Genomic DNA, 19,337 nt, shown 5'->3' with positions numbered 1-19,337 from the left:
GGATTGAGAAGCCTCCCGTGTAAAAAACGTATCTCTAGCTTAAACTGATGGATTGAGAAGCCTCCCGTGTAAAAAACGTATCTCTAGCTTAAACTGATGGATTGAAAAGCCTCCCGTGTAAAAAATGTATCTCAAGCTTAAACTGATGGATTGAGAAGCCTCCCGTGTAAAAAACATATCTCAAGCTTAAACTGATGGATTGAGAAGCCTCCCGTGTAAAAAACATATCTCTAGCTTAAACTGATGGATTGAGAAGCCTCCCGTGTAAAAAAACTGATGGATTGAGAAGCTCTAGCTTAAACTGATGGATTGAGAAGCCTCCCGTGTAAAAAACATATCTCAAGCTTAAACTGATGGATTTCCATGGGAATGTTGTTATTATGTTAATTCAATTGACTCATGGGTGTCAGTAGACTCTTAAGGATGACCGCACTGGATCCTCTGTGTTTTCCCACCTAATGACCTCTCATTTTACACAATTTAACCTCATGAATAACAAACACATCCCCTCATTACTAGCATATAAATTCATAGAGGGCACACTTCGATTTTGTCTAAACTTGATTTTTGTCCAGCCATGTGGTCAAGTGCTGCAAAGAAAGACCTAGTTAAGCTGCAACTGGCCCAGAACAGAGCGGCACTTCTTGCTCTTCATTGTAATCAGAGGTCTAATATAAATACTATGCATGCCAGTCTCTCTTGGCTAAGAGTTGAGGAGAGACTGACTGCATCTCTTCTTCTTTTTACAAGAAACATGAATGTGTTAAAAATTCCAAATGGTTTGCATAGTCAACTTACGCAAAGCTCTGACACACACAGTTACCCCACCAGACATGCCACCAGGGGTCTTTTCATAGTCCCCAAATCCAGAACAATGTAAGAAAGCATACAGTATTATATAAAGCCATTATTGCATGGAGCTCCCTTCCATCTCATATTGCTCAAATAAACAGCAAGGTTGCTTCTCTGTGATGTCTTAAGTTCACAATTGAATGAGAAAATACAGTACACTTCATCACAAAAACAGGTCATTATCCTGTCAGACAGCTGTCTGCTAGTGAATTTGTTGCTGTACTGTATTAATGGTCTGAGATAACAGAACAGCTACACAGACATTTCAGTACTTTCGCAGATGCTCTTTTCCAGAGCAACCACATACATTTTCATACTATTCCTCCGTGGGAATTTAACCCACAACCCAGGTGTTGCAAGTGCTATGTTCTACCAACTGAGCTATATGGGACCAAGTATGTTAGTTGTTCTGACATACAGTACAATATAACACAACCTGGTCTCAGTATTTAACCCTCCACAGAGCCCATGGCTTTCTCTGGTGCAGTTCCACACTGTTTTTTTGGGAGATTAGCATGTAATCTTGCCAGCAAGGGCCTAGATCTGCTCCTTTTGAAGTGGAAATGTGGGGGCCATACCTGGCTAGCTTTCTCACTGAGTAAATTGTCTTCCTTTAGCAGAGACACTGACTGATCTCCCTCTCGCTCCCGTGCCTGTGTTCACCACTGATGGATAACGAGTCGCTGTATAAAATGTGTAGAACTGGCCGATAAGATCAAGGGGTCGAATCTCCAGCAGGTCACCAGGGAGATTTGCACCTATCAGAGGTGACTGCAGTCTCAGAATATTGATTGAGGGAAGCAGGAAGTTAATTTGTCTAAAGAAGATTGTGTATTTGTATGGAAAGAGGAATCGGAAAGGCAAATATCACACAATCCAGGTCAGATTACATAAATGTGAATTATTGAATATGAAACTGTGCATGTGCATGCATTTGTACGTGCACACTTATCTATGGCCTTGCCACTTGTCTGAAGACCTCTGTTGTTTTACCCTGTTTGATTTGATGCTTCATCACTGGACTAATGCACAAGGCAGCTCATCCCTGTGTCCTCAAACTCAAATGTCAATTACACAGTGACTCTGATATGAGGTTCAATTTAACAGCTTCAAACTAATGGCCATCTCCGCCTTGCTCTATCTCTGCCTCCTCATTCCCGCTCTCTCACTTTTATTCACACTAATGTGATATTATCAGGCATAAGAGGGATTTGAGGATAATATCACCGGACATCCTTTGTAAGAGCTTTACTGAAAATGTGAAAAATGTTTATAGCCAATTTGACTATACCTTCTCTGTAGAGTAATTGGTTGAAAATGACGCATAGACTGAGAGGCTACACTGACTTGATAAGTCTGACCATCCAAGTACCAGAACACAAAGTATTTATATGTTCCGATCAATCCACCATCTCTGGCAAGAGACAGAGAAAGACAGCCAGGCCAAAGGGGGGTCTCCTGGGACTCCCTGGTCAGATTACGACACTATCCCCCCAGGGAAACCCAGCAGACATTACACCACACTGAGGTGACAGGACAGGACAGGACTAGTGACTGAAAACACATCAACTCTCACCTCCTACACAACACAGGGGGTTTGGGTGAATGGCCAAAGAGAGGCAATGACGGGAACCCATTACGATTAGCTACTGCCCTCCACTGTATCTAACAATAGTATGTCTAGTCATTTCCATACTGGCTTGTAGGTTCAGCATCTCCCACGGCTGTGTTGCTCTTATCACCCACATCTCCAATCCGTCATGACTATTAGTCTGAGTTTGAATGAGGAGAGTAATTACATTAAGATGTGTATGTAACAAAAGAATGCAGAATGGAATTATGCTATTCATTCAAAATCTCCTCCATTTCGTTACTTTGCATTATTGTGGGCCCCTTTCTCTTTCATACCTTCATATCTCCAGATTTGCAGTAGCAGCCCCCCTCTCTAGTAGGGACTATCTCGCCTCTCTCTGTTTCTCCACTCCTCAACAGGCTGTGACCCGTGTCTCTCCTGCTCCGCAGTGGAACCATGATGCAATATTAACGAGCCTGGAGAGAGAGCGCTTTGTTCCACTCCTCAGCCTTTAGGATAGAAACACAGTGAATAAAACTCCTCCTTTAGGATAGAAACACATTGAATAAAACTCCTCCTTTATGATAGAAACACAGTGAATAAAACTCCCCCTTTAGGATAGAAACACATTGAATAAAACTCCTCCTTTAGGATAGAAACACATTGAATAAAACTCCTCCTTTAGGATAGAAACACATTGAATAAAACTCCTCCTTTAGGATAGAAACACATTGAATAAAACTCCCCCTTTAGGATAGAAACACATTGAATAAAACTCCTCCTTTAGGATAGAAACACAGTGATATAAAAAACTCCCCTTTAGGATAGAAACACATTGAATAAAACTCCTCCTTTAGGATAGAAACACATTGAATAAAACTCCTCCTTTAGGATAGAAACACATTGAATAAAACTCCTCCTTTAGGATAGAAACACATTGAATAAAACTCCTCCTTTAGGATAGAAACACAGTGAATAAAACTCCTCCTTTAGGATAGAAACACATTGAATAAAACTCCTCCTTTAGGATAGAAACACATTGAATAAAACTTTAGGATAGAAACCTCCTTTAGGATAGAAACACATTGAATAAAACTCCTCCTTTAGGATAGAAACACATTGAATAAAACTCCTCCTTTAGGATAGAAACACATGAATAAAACTCCTCCTTTAGGATAGAAACACATTGAATAAAACTCCTTTAGGATAGAAACACATTGAATAAAACTCCTCCTTTAGGATAGAAACACATTGAATAAAACTCCCCCTTTAGGATAGAAACACATTGAATAAAACTCCTCCTTTATGATAGAAACACATTGAATAAAACTCATCCTTTAGGATAGAAACACATTGAATAAAACTCATCCTTTAGGATAGAAACACATTGAATAAAACTCCTCCTTTAGGATAGAAACACATTGAATAAAACTCCCCCTTTAGGATAGAAACACATTGAATAAAACTCCCCCTTTAGGATAGAAACACATTGAATAAAACTCCTCCTTTAGGATAGAAACACATTGAATAAAACTCCTCCTTTATGATAGAAACACATTGAATAAAACTCATCCTTTAGGATAGAAACACATCTCCTTTTAGGATAGAAACACATTGAATAAAACTCCTCCTTTAGGATAGAAACACATTGAATAAAACTCCTCCTTTAGGATAGAAACACATTGAATAAAACTCCTCCTTTAGGATAGAAACACATTGAATAAAACTCCTCCTTTAGGATAGAAACACATTGAATAAAACTCATCTTTTAGGATAGAAACACATTGAATAAAATTCCTCTGAGTATTAGCATTTTAATGATCATTTGCAGCTTTTATTATTTTTCATTTGTGACTGTGACAGGTTATGTGAAAAATCTTGGTGTGGCAGCACAGCGTTGCTTTGCTGGTGTGGCAACCAGGGAAGAATATAGGAACAGCATGGTTTTTGTCATGTAACGTGTTTACTGAATGTAGAACAGCGCACAAACTGATATACATATTCAAGGATTAGATTGCAAAGTCCCCCATGTGATTGTGTTTAGATTTAGATTAGCTTGAAGAACGAAAGAAGCAGAGACTGCCGTGCACACCGATGGACAGATAGAGTATGACAATCGTTTGTCTCTGTGAATATTAAAAACAGGAGGGAAAAAATGTACGGATCATTTTTAAATGACATCAAAACACTATACATACCAATGAGCACATTCATGGATGAATAGTGAATCCCTTGTATTTTACTCAGAGATGGACATATTACCCATGGCACAGTACATATAACTTGTGGCATTGAGATCAGGCATATCAACTAACAAAATAATGGCTACAATCCCATCTCACTAACATCCCAGACACACCACAAACAGACTTTGGTTGGGTAGGAGAAGAGTCCAATCATAACTGCAAATGATCTGCCTCCAAATTGTCGAAGAGACTATTCATTATAATAGGGATGAGTTCATAAGACATTTTTTTCCCCCTCAGAAAACCGAGAATGCAATAATGAAGGAGAGGATGAGAGAGAAAGATGGAATTACAGAGTGAGTGAGAGAGACGGAGGAGTGGAGAAGGAGAAGAAAAATGTTCATTACTTCACCCATATCGCAATAGCTCTTGGGTATAACTGTTAAATTACAGGAGTGTTCTTTTCCACCTATTTCCCCTGGGGATTGTGGGTATTGATAAGGAAATCCTGATAAACAGAGCAGAGCAGAGAGGAAAGGGAGAAAAGAGTAGAAGGAATAGCAATCAGCCTCCGTAGAATTACACATTTATCTCACAAACAGAGCAGCACTCTAAGAACCACAAACCTTCTTTTTTTTTTACTCTTGCCAAGGACGGTGAAATATTGTCTTTCCAAAAGGTTATTGACATTTTCTTGTGTGCCACCTCTCTGGAATCATTGCTATGGAATCATTTAAACTGCTATTTCAACAATAGGGAAAAACGGTCAAGAACAGACTCTCTACTTGTTTCTGTTTCCCTCCAGTTTTTATCCACTCTGTTCTCACTTTTTATGTGCTGTTTATCTGTTGCCAATTGTCAGTGTTGGATCTCTCTGGGGGCAGCAGGCTATCACATGCCATGGTTTTCCCACAGACCCCTCTCATGCTCTTTCTTCTCCATGTTCACTGACACCCTCCTGTGGAGTGTTTGACATGCCCGGACCCCCAACGGCCTCAGCTTCAGTGACTGAAGCCACTCTCTCTCCTCCCCACTCTCCCCTCTCCTCCCCTCTCCCTAACTCTCACATCTCCCGCCATCAAAGACAGGCATCTCAGTAGTGGAGCACTCCCTGACTGTGCCCAGCCTTTCACACAGACCACCAGTAAAATAGGCACCGATGCTCCTGTGGGGCACTGGGTCTGGCTGGCTGCTGGTGAGTCACTGTAGAATATGATAATAATGCATAACAAAAAGAGAGAGGCATATTGCCTGAGAGTGGCAATGGTTGTCTGTGAAAGTTCTAGATCCAGTACACATGTGCATATCAAGTCAGGATTCGGCCATAATCAGACCATAGTGGGACTATCCTTCAATGGGAGACCTGGCTCAAAGTTTGTCGCTATTGCTAGTAATATCAGAATCATAACAATTATTAATTAAATTATTTGCCAATAAACAAATGGCTCCCTGAAATTACAACATTCCAATATCTCGGAGGGAGTAATTTGGTCCAGATGACCTCAGAACAAATTGGTCTCGATAGCAGGACTAGAACGATTCAGCACCTCCCTCACAGTATTAGGAGCACTTTCTCTGTTGAATTGCTAGCCCATCACAGTCGAGATGATATGTGTTAAAGGTTTGATAGAACAGGACATTCTATCTTGTCTAGAAGATTATTGCCATTGTAAATACTCTAAAGAGCCAAAGACCATGGACATTTTTGTGTTCAAACTATAAAACAACCCACTGGGCACAGACATCAGTTCAACATTTATTTTTTATTTACATTTGATTGAGTTGTCAACTAAATATGTCACCATTTCATTGGATTTAGGTTAAAAGTTGGGCAAAAAAAGTTGAAATTCCCATATCTTAATGACTCTTTGCAAGTCCCAATTTTTTTTCAAGTTGATTCAACGTCATTACATACATTTTTCTGTTCAAATTTTGTGGAAACAACCACTAGTTTTTGCCTAGTGGGAAGTTTGCAACTGATTCAGTAGATACTTCAGCTAGAGTTTTACACTTTCAATTCCATAGAATGCACACTACAAAATTGTTTGATAATTAGGTTGGTCAAGGTCTTTGCAGGCCTCCCATTGAAACCCGAAGAAGGTACAGAGATGCCGAAACGTTGGCGATTTACCCAATACATTACTGGGAGTTTATATACAGTATATAGTGTGCCACTTTATTTGTATTGCTTATAGTTTATTCGCCGTTAGTCAGCACCTCTAAATAAATCATTTTCTCTGGGTGTGCACCAGCTCATGTTTTTTATGCCATTGAAACCTGACATAAAATACTGATCTGTTCTTTTGGTAAATGTGCGAGTACGCACGTGCTCACAGGGGATATATTCAGTAGATGTCTGTAGTGTTGTTCTATTTCTGCCTCCTCTCCTGTTCTCCATTCTTCCTTTTCTGACCTTGACCTGTTCTCTCCATCCATATTCCCTCTCTCCTTCAGTTGGGGGATACTTTGAGAAGCACAATACAGACCTGACCCCCTATCTTCACAAACCTCCTCAGAGAGGCTCATGGGAAGTGAGATGAGCTTTCATCTCGGAGGAGAAAAATAGAAATAGCTATGGAAGAGAACTCTGCCCCCCCCAGGCTGTGTGTCCCCCAGGAGTCAAACCCAGAGTGAGTTTATTACTCTCCTCTCTAACTTACTAACTGGGTTTGTTTGCTGAACAGCCTTCCTGGGCATTGCATGGGGCTGTCAGATGAAGACCCTTGCTGAAAGGGTAAAGGGTGCACTAGCAAAGAGAGGTGAGTGAACACAGTTAGCATCATCAGTACATGGGCAGACAGATGTTGGCATAACAGAAAGACAAGTCTAGTTTTGGGTTTGTGTATGCGATACAAAAAAGCAGACATGATAAACCTGTATCTATCTTTGCTAAGTCTTACTTATTACCCTCCTTTTCCAATACGTTTCACACAAACAACATGTAATGTTTTACTTAAACAGCATTCACATTTGGATGTGTATAAACTGAAATAAATACATGTGAGATTGTTCTTAAGTTCTTAATCAAGCTCATTTCCAGCCCTGTGATGCAGCGGTTGATGAGCAGAGTGGGCTGTATAATCGCTACAGTATTGAACTTTCCCCGTCTTCTTCCCTCTGTTTGTCTGTCTGTTCTCCCAGGAGAGGCTGAATAGGGGAGAGGTATATTGATTTAAATGGGAGGGGGTGAGGCCTGTCTTTGTGCAGATAAATTCAGCCAGCTTAAAGGTGACCACCAATGCCCTTTCTCAGGCAGCCATTATAAATTGTCATCAATTACCTGTCCATAAAGCTGCAGGCCATTCTCACATTATGGAATGTGCTCTTATCAGATGAACTCCACAGGGTGGCTCTCTGTATGTCTCTCTACCCGGGTTGTCTGTTATTCTGGATTCTTTTTCATTCTGTCCGTCTAGTAACCTGTCGAGATATACAGTATAAGAGTGTACAAAACTAAGACGGACAGACAGACAGACAGACAGGCAGTTGGATAGACAGATGGACGTACTCCCTACAGTTAGAATGGGGCCTCTCTAAAGGCACTGGACTGCTTCTCGGTGTTGAGGGGGATAAGTACTGCAGCTGCTTTGGGTCAAGAGCAGACCCAAACCCCAGACAGACAGGTCTATTGTCTCACATCGATTGTCACAGACAGACTGCCACTGGAAAGCACTCCCAAAACGGCACACCTGTCTGTCATTACTGTCAAGTGCAACACCGCTGAATAGTTCGGTAGAATAGGTGAAGAAAGAAAATCCACCTCACTGCACACTACACAGCCATTTAAACCATTGAGAACCATTATACTAACACTAGAGCGCTATGAAAGCTAATTCTATGATTGAAGCACTCGGACAATAACGGGGACCCACACAGATTTGTGAGGATTGTCAAGAGTTTAGAATAAAACACAGGAGAGTATGACCCTAATTATCATATGTGCACACCCAGGCACAAAACCAATGTGGAAAAACAGTGACATGGATTTTTTTTTTATCTATAGATCTGCCCAGAGCTTTGTGGTTATAGGAAGAGGTGGGAGTCAGATCCATCAGATATTAAAGGCTGGAATAACCTGCAGCACTGATTATGGGAGAGAGGGGGAAACGCTGTTGCACTGCAGTGACAGTCTCTGCGTTTTGTGTTTTACACCATGTTTCTCTGTGAAAGATAATACATGTGTCTATCTACTCTTTGTGTGCGTGCTACATGTGTCTATGTCCATGCGAATGTATGATGATGCTTATTATGCATTATGGATGAACCAAAAGATGACGTAACAGAAATGTAATCAAATTGGAAACAATTAAATATACAGTATATGTGAAATGAAATGAAACAATAATGTATGTTGATGCTAATCTTATGCTGTCAACGATTGGCTTTTAACAGGTTCACTCAATTCATTCTAATCAACCTAATAATTATGACACACACTAATGGCACAGTTTGTCTACATAACCTGGTTCAAACATTCATGACATTACCCTGAAGAAGGCGCAGTCATGCCGAAACATTGGTGTTTTACCCAACACTCTCTTTGTTTTTACAGCTGACAGTTCATTCACCGTTAGTCAGCACCTCTACATGAAATACTTTTCTCCGAGTGTGCGCCAGCTCATGCTTTTTATACTCAACAACAAATATAAATGCAACCTTTAAAGATTCATCATTCATGGAATCTGAAATAAAAGATCCCAGAAATGTTCCATCCGCACAAAAAGCTTAATTCTCTCGAATCATTTACACAAATGTGTTTACATCCATGTTAGTGATAATTTCTCCTTTGTCAAGATAATTCATCCACCTGACAAATGTGGCATATCAAGAATCTGATTAAACAGCATGATCATTACACAGGTGCACGTTGTGCTTGTGACAATAAAAGGCCACTCTAAAATTCACACATCACAATGCCACAGATTTGACAGCCTCTCTCATCCTATTGCAGACAGTCTGAGCACTGATGGAGGGACTGTGCGTTCCTGTTGTAACTCTGGCAGTTGTTGATGCCATCCTGTACCTGTCCTGCAGGTGTGATGTTTGGATGTACCGATCCTGTGCAGGTATTGTTACACGTGGTCTGCCAGTCTTAGGCGTCTCACAGTCCGGACCTTGCAATTTCTTGCCCTGGCCACATCTGCAGTCCTCATGCCTCCTTGCGGCATGCCTAAGGCATGCTCATGTAGATGAGCAGGGACCCTGGGCATCTTTCTTTTGGTGTTATTCAGAGGTAGTAGAAAGGCCTCTTTAGTGTCCTAAGTTTTCATAACTGTGACCTTAATTGTCTACCATCTGTAAGCTGTTAGTGACCGTTCCACAAGTGCATGTTCATTAATTGTTTATGGTTCATTAAACAAGCACGGAAAACAGTGTTTAAACACTTTACAATGAAGATCTGTGAAGTTATTGGGATTTTGACTAATTATCTTTAGAAGACAGGGTCCTGAAAGGGACGTTTCTTTTTTTGTTGAGTTTTCATATGAGATGAGCAATGCGAGATGCAAACATTCTTAAAGTGGCATTATTAAAGTGTCTAGTGTTCCATTTAGTAAAGTGGCCAATGATATCAAGTCTGTAGGTAGCCAGCCACCTCTCTGTGCTAGTGGTGGCTGTTTAACAATCTGATGGCCTTGAGATAGAAACTGTTTTTCAATCTCTCTGTCCCAGCTTTGATAGGTGACAAGCCAAATTTCTTCAGCCTCCCGAGGTGAGTGAACACAGTTAAAATCGTGTTGTCTGGTTTCCTCAATATAAGACATTTTAAATGATTTATACTTTTACTTTTGATACTTAAGTACATTTAAAACCAAATACTTTTAGACAAGTAGTATTCTACTGGATGACCTTTACTCAAGTATGAAAATTCGGTACTTTTTCTAACACGGCTTATCATTTTGATGGCATCAGCAGCGCCCCATCCCATGTTTATAATGCAGAGGCTGGCACTCCTCTGCGTCAACTGGCCTGCCCTGTGTTTCACTCTGTCTCCTGACACATTATCAGCGCAAGGCTTGTGCACACAATAAACCATCCACCTGCAAGACACAGCCCGACAGCCAGCTTGGCAGGCAGCATGGATGGACACAAAGTTAAATTGATGCAGTAACAAAGCTGACTGGACTTCTCCCAGGCTCTGGTGAATGAGGCCATGAGACAATGGACGGACGGAAAGAGATAATAAGGGAGAAGGGAATATGGAGAGGTTGCAGGCGCTGGCGTACCGGACTCCCCACGCAGCCACACGCTTTGGGGGCCCATACGCCTATCATGTCTATTGTCTATACTTTTAATAAATCATTTTGATAGTAAGCCTCCAAAAAGTCATCCATAATGTGCAGGAAGCTAAGTGTTTGTTTTATGGGCTTCAGGAATGTGACTGAAAAAGTACACTCTATTTACAAAAGTATGTGGACACCCCTTCAAATTAGTGGATTCAGCTACTTCAGCCACACATGTTGCTGACAGGTGTATAAAATTGAGCACACAGCCATGCAATCTCCATAGACAAACATTTACAGTAGAATGGCCTTACTGAAGAGCTGAGTGACTTTCAACGTGGCACCATCATATGATGCCAACGCTCCAACAAGTCATTTTGTCAGATTTCTGCCCTGCTAGAGCTGCCTGGTCAACTGTAAATGATGTTAATGTGAAGTGGAAACATCTAGGAGCAACAATGGCTCAGCCACAAAGTGGTAGGCCACACAAGGGTGGCAGGTAGCCAATTGGTTAGAGCGTTGGACTAGTAACAGAGAGGTTGCAAGATCGAATCCCTATGCTGACAAGGTAAATAAATCTGTCGTTCTGCCCCTGAATAAGGCCGTTAACCCACTGTTCCTAGGCCATGATTGAAAATAATAATTTGTTCTTAACTGACTTGCCTAGTTAAATAAAGGTACTGGAAGCTCTGGGGACAGACAGGTCTGGTTACTGGACAGCCAATACATTTAGATGCAAACAGATGATCATCTTTAGTGGCTAACAGTTCTTCCTTCTGGTGAACCAGCGTTTGAATTGTGTGGTTGCATGATCAACAGTCCCTTATCTCTGGTATTGCTTGTCATGCATCATTCAAGATGAAGTTTAAATTGTTTGCAGCACAATGGACATTATGCACAATGTCTCAGGAAAGAATGTCTGGTTTGGCAATACTTAGTATAGAAAAGAGTCAGGCCCACAACCTGTACCTACAGGCCACGGTGAAAACATTTGTACACAAAAAAAGGACAACTTCAGGAATCTCAAGTTGGATTTAATTTACCTGGAATATTGCAGCCCATTTGTGTAGGCTGATAGACAGACAACCCACTGAGCTCAACAATAAATATTGGTTGATTGTCACTTTCTTTTTTTCTCCAAATGTGTCCTATGTGTAGTTTTATTTTCTTACAAATAGCAGTTAAATACAGTATATAGCTAATCAAACAGTACCTAGTAAGCTAGTGTTGAGTGTGGACTGGCTATTAGTCAGGATCAGTAGACAAAAGTCAGTCTATTGATAGCCTACACAGGTCAGTTGTATAGTCAAACAAGTCCATTGGAAGCTCATATACTGGTGCAGCTGCAATCTTTGAATTGCCAACTGTACCAGTATTTACATGTTGCCACCAGCCCAAAAATGCAGCATTGTGACTGTATAGCTGTAACAGAGATGTAGGGAGTCAGCAAGCAGGTGCAGTCGGAACGAACATGGCATGAATACAAAAACAGGAGTAACGTCTAAACATGATAGAATACTACCTAATGGGTGAAACGAGTGCTAGATAAAGGGGAAGTAATCAGGGAGTGATGAAGTCCAGGTGTGCCTCATGATGGGGCGCAGGTGTGCGTAATGATGGTTGCCAGGACCGGTGGTTAGTAGACCGGCGATGTTCAATGGTGGCTAATAGACCAGAGCTGTTCAATGACAGCCAACACCAATGGGAGCGGGGTAGCAATACTTGGTTGTGATGGCATTGAGACCTTGAGTCAATGCATGGGCGTAGACTCCCTCCTTGGCTATGAAGAAACCTGCCGAGGTAGATGAACCCTTGTTGGAGAGCCTCCTGGATGTACTCCTCCATAGCCTTGGTTTCAGCCACCAACAGGGGGTAGATGCAGTTTCACGGAGGTGCAGAGTCGGTTAGCAGGTCGATGGCACAGTCCCAGGGGCGATGAGTAGGGAGACCGGTGTTGTGGGACTTGAAGAAAAACTCCCGGAGATCCTGGTAAACCTCGGGGATGTCGGCCTGGAGGGTAACTACAGGACTCTCAACCGACATGGAACCACAGTGTAAGGGAATGAAGGGTGCCCAGGCCGTGATCTCCATCCTTGACCATGAGATGTTGGGGTCGTGGCGTTGGAGCCACGGGAGGCCGACTTTGTGTTTGGGTGCCTGGATGATGAAGAAAAGGTTTTGGTGCTGGGCCATTGCGATGAGGGTGTCATCGCGTTTGGTTGCTGCTTCCATTATGAGGTATTATTCTGTAACAGAGAGTCAGGCAGCAGGGGAGTTTAATAGAACTGAACATGGCATGAATACAAAAACAAGAGTAGTATCTAAACATGAAAAAAATACTACCTGATGGGTGACACAACGGAGTGCTAGATAAAGGGGAAGTAATCAGGGAGTGATGAAGTCCAGGTGTGCCTCATGATGGGGCACAGATGTGCATAATGAAGGTTGCCAGGTGTGCGTAATGATGGGTTACCAGAACCGGTGGTCAGTAGACCGGTGAGGTCGAGCGGGGAGTGGGAGTAGACGTAACAATAGCTTCGTAAAATGTTAGGCCTAACATGAGAAAATTGTGACCAAATATGCCTATCAATAAACATTTATCCATTATCTAAAGCAAAGCTATACATGCCCTGGCACCACAGAAAGTCTATCATAGATTCGATAGGCATGCAGCCGCATAGACACGTCACAATTTCAGCATCATGGACAGCGATCTGAGTGGCGGTCTGGCTGACACGTTCAATTTGTATTTTTTTGTTAGGGAGAGAGGGGGTGGGGGCCCGAACTCCGACCTTGTGGGGGGCCAAGTGAAACTGCGTCACGCCTGTGGTTGGAGGATCAATTCGCTATGTAGGGAAGGTTGAGGCAGGAAGGGAGTAAAGGAGTCCCTCTTCTCTCTTTACACCAATCTAATTCATGTAAGATAGTAGACTGGCAAAAAGCAAAAAGGGGTTGGAGGATAGGGATACAGTGAGGATATGGGGAGAATGGGAGAGGAGGATGGGTAGGAGAGAGAGGCAGTGTGGTGTAGATTGTGATGACAGGTGAGGTGAGGTTAGATTCTGTAAGGTCAGAGAAAGATAGAGGGATAGAAAATCGAGGGGTAAAGTAGAAATGGGAATTGTGGTGTGATTTGGTAGGTGTTTGCTGCGGTTTACTGTGGAATGAGAGGTGAGATGCGATTTGGTGAGGTCAGAAAGAGATCGAGAGATGGAGGAGGAATAAAGGGGAGATGAGATTGGGAGGGGTGTACTCCTAAATTCACCACTGCTCTCCTACACACTGGCTCACATACTCATTCTCATTCCACTCACACACCACTGTTCACTACTCCCATACTGACCCATGGCTCTACAGGGGCATTCTTCCTGGCAAAGCTACAGTACATACTGTAGATGTGGCGTAGTGTGTGTGTTGGTCTGTACGCCTGCAAGAGTTTGTGCACACACACATTTGAGTGTGTGTGTGCTTGCATGCTCACATTTCATTGTTCTCCTGGTGTATTCATTTGAGAGGTGATTGACCTGCTACATACTCGTCGCCAAACCCACTGGCTCCAGGTTATCTATAAGTCTTTGCTAGGTAAAGCTCCACCTTATCTCAGCTCACTGGTCACCATAGCAACACCCACCCATAGCACGCGCTCCAGTAGGTATATTTCACTGGTCATCTCCAAAGCCAACCCCTCCTTTGGCCACATTTCCTTCCAGTTCTTTGCTGCCAATGACTGGAACGAATTGCAAAAATCACTGAAGCTGGAGACTTATATCTCCTTCACTAACTTCAAGCATCGGCTGTCAGAGCAGCTTACACAGCCCAACTCCAGCTGCAGATACAGCTGTACACAGCCCATTTGTAAATAGCCCATCCAACCAACTACCTACCTCATCCCCATATTTGTTTTTTTCTGCTCTTTTGCACGCCAGTATTTCTACTTGCACATCCTCATCTGCACATCTATCACTCCAGTGTTAATTGCTAAATTTTAATTACTTCGCCACTATGGCCTATTTATTGCCTTACCTCCTTACTTCATTTGCACACACTGTATACAGATTTTCTATTGTGTTATTGACTGTGCGTTTGTTTATCCCATGTGTAACTCTGAGTTGTTGGTTTTGCCGCACTGCTTTGCTTTATCTTGGCCAGGATGCAGTTGTAAATGAGAACTTGTTCTTAGCTGGCCTACCTGGTTAAATAACTGTGAAATACAATAATTCTAAATATATATTGTGAAGATACACCCTAAACAATTCACAGAAGGCTGTAGGCCTTCAGGCAAGCTTTTGGTTTTCTTTGTGATAAGCTCTATAGGGAAACGCTCAGTGTTTGTGACACTGACTGATACATTAAATCTCCCCTCCAGGTTAAATACATAGCACATGAGTTGGTAGGCAAAGATTCCATCTCCAGCCCAAGGGGATCAGTGAGGGAATGGGAAGAGAAGAGTAGAATTCCAGCACTTGCAGACAGATTCCATGGAATTCATGAGCTGAATGTATTTTCCATTCAGGATGTACAAAGCAGTGATGTGCTGCTGGATCTTCCATCTCACTCCTGACTGAGAGGGAGAGGAGGCTTAAAGGGATAAGCCAGGAGAACACTGAGGGATGCATGGTGTATTTCACACGAGCAGTGGGTAGATTGGGATTGGCCTGGGGGTAGGGCTACGGTAGAGCGAGGAAGGGGATATTATTCAACCTTATGCCTTATGTTCTCTATCACTTCCTCTCTCTCTCTATCACCTCTCTCTTTCTCTCCCATGTCCCCTTCTTTCTCTCCCTACTCAAGGCTCTGACCTTCACGAGGCCCTGGAAAAGCCTTGTCTCAGCATCCTTCCACTCCCCAGTCTACTGATACACTCAGAGCTTATTCAACCATTGCTTCCATGGTAATCGACCCAGTCGTCTACTGGATAACAAGCTTCGCTGTAATGATCAACTAGCGTATATTGCAACTATTGAATCTGAATAAGGTGAATTACTATCAGAACCCAAATGAATCAACCAAAGATGTTCTTGTTTCAATCAAGAATTGTACACCTCTGATTATAAATCCACACCAAGCCAGATTGAGTCTTTTTTAAAAGATTTTCTGGGAGCCCAAATCTCTCTCCTTGAACTCAAAAAGGACATTGGATAACATGAATAAAGGAAAATCAACGTGTTGGGACTGTATTCCTCCTGAGGTCTATTTAACATTCTGGAACCAATTAGGTCCATTATTACTTGAAGTGATTAACACAGCTGTTCACAAAGGTTTATTTGGAAGGGATGTAAATACAGCACTACTTTCACTTTTATAAAAAAAAAGTTAAGGACGCCACTCAGTGTTTTCACTGTCACCCCCTATCTTTGATAAACACAGATGTTAAACTATTTTCAAAAATGACGTCGTCCCTAATGACGTCGTCTCCTCTGGAAACGTACTTACTCAAATGGGTACATCCAGACCAAAGTGGGTTTGTTAAAAAAAAGACTGTCCGCCGTCAACCTCCGTTTATTACATGTCTTACATTCTTCATCGTATATAGGAGGACAACCCTTACCAAACTTTAAATTGTATTTTGTCCCATCCTAAATTGGTTAAGACATGATTCTTCCACCCCCTGGCTGAGTATAGAGAAATATGGTGTCCCCTTGGGAAACCCAACTACCAAACCCTCCAATGATGTGATTTATAAATAAATTATCTGGGCTCCCGAAAGGACTGATCTCTATCTATATTATCGACAGTAAGAATGAATGGTGCTGGTCAAGGAACAATTGAGGCCGGGACAAATATACTTGACTCTGTAAATAATCATCTCAGCTAAAGCCCAACACATATACATGTAGTGTAAAATCATCTATTTTTGTCTCTTTTACTTTACATGCTAATTTTACTATTACAAATACCTGGCATCCCATATCAACTAGTGATGCAGTGAAATCAAACATAAAAAGCTGAATTAATGGCGGAAATAAGTCCCTGCTTAGGATATTTTCCAGAAGAATAAGAAATAACTTTGAAATGTAAGTATAATGTTTATTTATTCACCAAATTTTGTTAACATGTTCAACATTACTTTCCTATGAATTTAACTGTTGAGTAACTGATGTATCAGCCGGTTGCCAAGCTAGCTAGCTAGCTAACACTTTGTCGGACCAGGACGCAATAGCTAGCTAGCAGGCGACGTTGTCCTGCTTATCGTTTGTTAAGAGATGAACAACTTAATTAAATCGTAGATTCAGCAATGTGTCAATTGTGAAGACCCAGGTAGTTTTTAAATCATTAATTGGTGAACTTGCTAGCCAGCTAAAGATATGTAGCATTTTTTTCCCCCATTTGTTTTTCAGGGACTAAAGTGGGAAACTGATTGGGTTTCACTCCATTGCATAGGCTTGGGAGGAGAAAACAGTACTGCCCAACTCCTTTGGAGACATTTTAACAATATCAGCCAGCTGTGTTCTTTTCAATCTAGGCTTGCTAGCCAGCCAAATTATTTGTGCATTCTGTTGATGAGTCTGTTTAGCTAACTTTCTCTTGTCATTTTCCCTTTCCCTATTGTGTTTTGCTGTGTTGGGTTTGGTGTCACTACGTAGTTAAAATTAGAGTCTAAACTATTATACTCTTCCTGTAAACAACTCGACCAAGCCCATATATATATGCAATACTGCTAACAAATTATTTCACATTAATATAGATAGCTAGCTAGTTCTGGCTTCAGCAATTTGAACCAGCACTGACATTTGCCTTCAAATCACTCCTGGACTCCCAAAGTTGTGTGACTGGGAGGGGTACGGTACAGAGGAGCGTTGTTGGTTTCTAGTGGACGACATTATAGATCCCAACATCATCCGAGATTTCCACCTTCGCAGACCGGCCAGTTCCTTGCCCACGGGGCCATCCCCCTGGCCGGCATCGTCCTGGAGCTGCGCGTCAGGTCCTTCCCCCTTTATCTAGTGCTCTGTAACCTCACACAACAGGCAGTATTGGTTCTGTTCATGTCTAGATGCTTCTCTTGTTTTGTATCGCTCCATGTTTTGTTGTTATTAAACTCACTAACTGCACCTGACTCCCTGCATCTCCATTACAACATGAAAAGTGTTGGTTCATGAGCTGAAATAAAAGATCCAAAATGTACATACACACAAAATACTTCATTCTCTCAAATGTTGTGCACAAGAATAGTTTACATCCCTGTTAATGAGGATTTCTCATTTGCCATAATAATCCATCCCCCTGTTTTGTCACACAACACAATGCCACAGATGTCTCAGGTTTTGAGGGAGGGTGCAACTGGCATGCTGACTGCAGGAATGTTCGCCAGAGCTGTTGCCAGAGAATTGAATGTTCGTTTCTCCGCCTACAATGTTTTAGAATTTGGCAGTATGTCCAACCGGCCTCACAACCGCAGACCACGTGTAACTACGCCAGCCCAGGACCTCTACATCTGACTTCTTTACCTGCGGGATTGTCTGAAACCAGCCACCCGAACAGCTGATGAAACTGGGTTTGCACAACTACATTTCTCAGGGAAGCTCATTTGCATGTTCGTCCTCACCAGGGTCCTGACCTGACTGCAGTTATGTGTCGTAACCAACTTCAGTGGGGAAAATGCTCAACTTCGATGGCTTCTGGCACACTGAAGAAGTGTGCTCTTCATGGATGAATCCCAGTTTCGACTGTACCAGGCAGATGGCAGACAGCGTATATGGCGTTTTTTGCTGATATCTACATTGTGAACAGAATGCCACACGTTGGCGGTGGGGTTATGTAATGGGCAGGCATACGCTACGGACAACAAACATAGCTTTAACTATGCAGTGATTACTTTGGTTCTTGTCACTTAAAGCCGATGATGCATGAGAGCAGCTGCTTGTAGCAGCTGAATTCCTAATGCCGAGAGTCTGGCGAGACGAGGCCTATTCAGGTTCACATACTAGTTGGAATTAGGAAACTCTGACATTTCCGACATGCTTAACGAGGCAACATGATTAACTACAACCAGTTAGCAAGTCTAACATTTCTCAGTTTCCTAGTTCCGACTAGCACATGAATGTAGCATATATCTGGTCATCCGTCGCTGTGGCTGAGTCATTGAATAGGCCTCATCTTGCCGGACTCGCTGGGTTTTCCTGAAGAGACACTCTTGGTACTTCTGGGGGTCGAGACACGGCACATATTTTCATTCTAACTCTAGAATGAGCTTTTTCTCTCACTAAACAGCCAACTCTTTCCAAGTCATTGGCACTTCTTTTACATTTTGATTAGAAGATTTGAACAGGAGCCACATACTGCTTTTTAAAACCCGTCACCCAGTGTGTAGTCCGGTCGCAATAAAGATGATTTACCTTGCAAAAGGTTATGTATGTACCTGTTACAGTCATACGGTTCAGCATAAACATATGGGATAATAATGATGACAAACCTGAGTTTGTATTTAGAATTTCAAGGTCGCACATTGAGATTTGTGATTGAAAGTACGATTCACAAATGTGTCATTTCATTTCGCAAGTTTAT

Source organism: Oncorhynchus masou, chromosome 12 (genome assembly GCF_036934945.1).
Source record: "Oncorhynchus masou masou isolate Uvic2021 chromosome 12, UVic_Omas_1.1, whole genome shotgun sequence".
Taxonomy (NCBI): domain Eukaryota; kingdom Metazoa; phylum Chordata; class Actinopteri; order Salmoniformes; family Salmonidae; genus Oncorhynchus; species Oncorhynchus masou.
The sequence above is the reverse complement of the archived record's forward strand: the minus strand, read 5'-3'. Positions refer to the sequence as shown.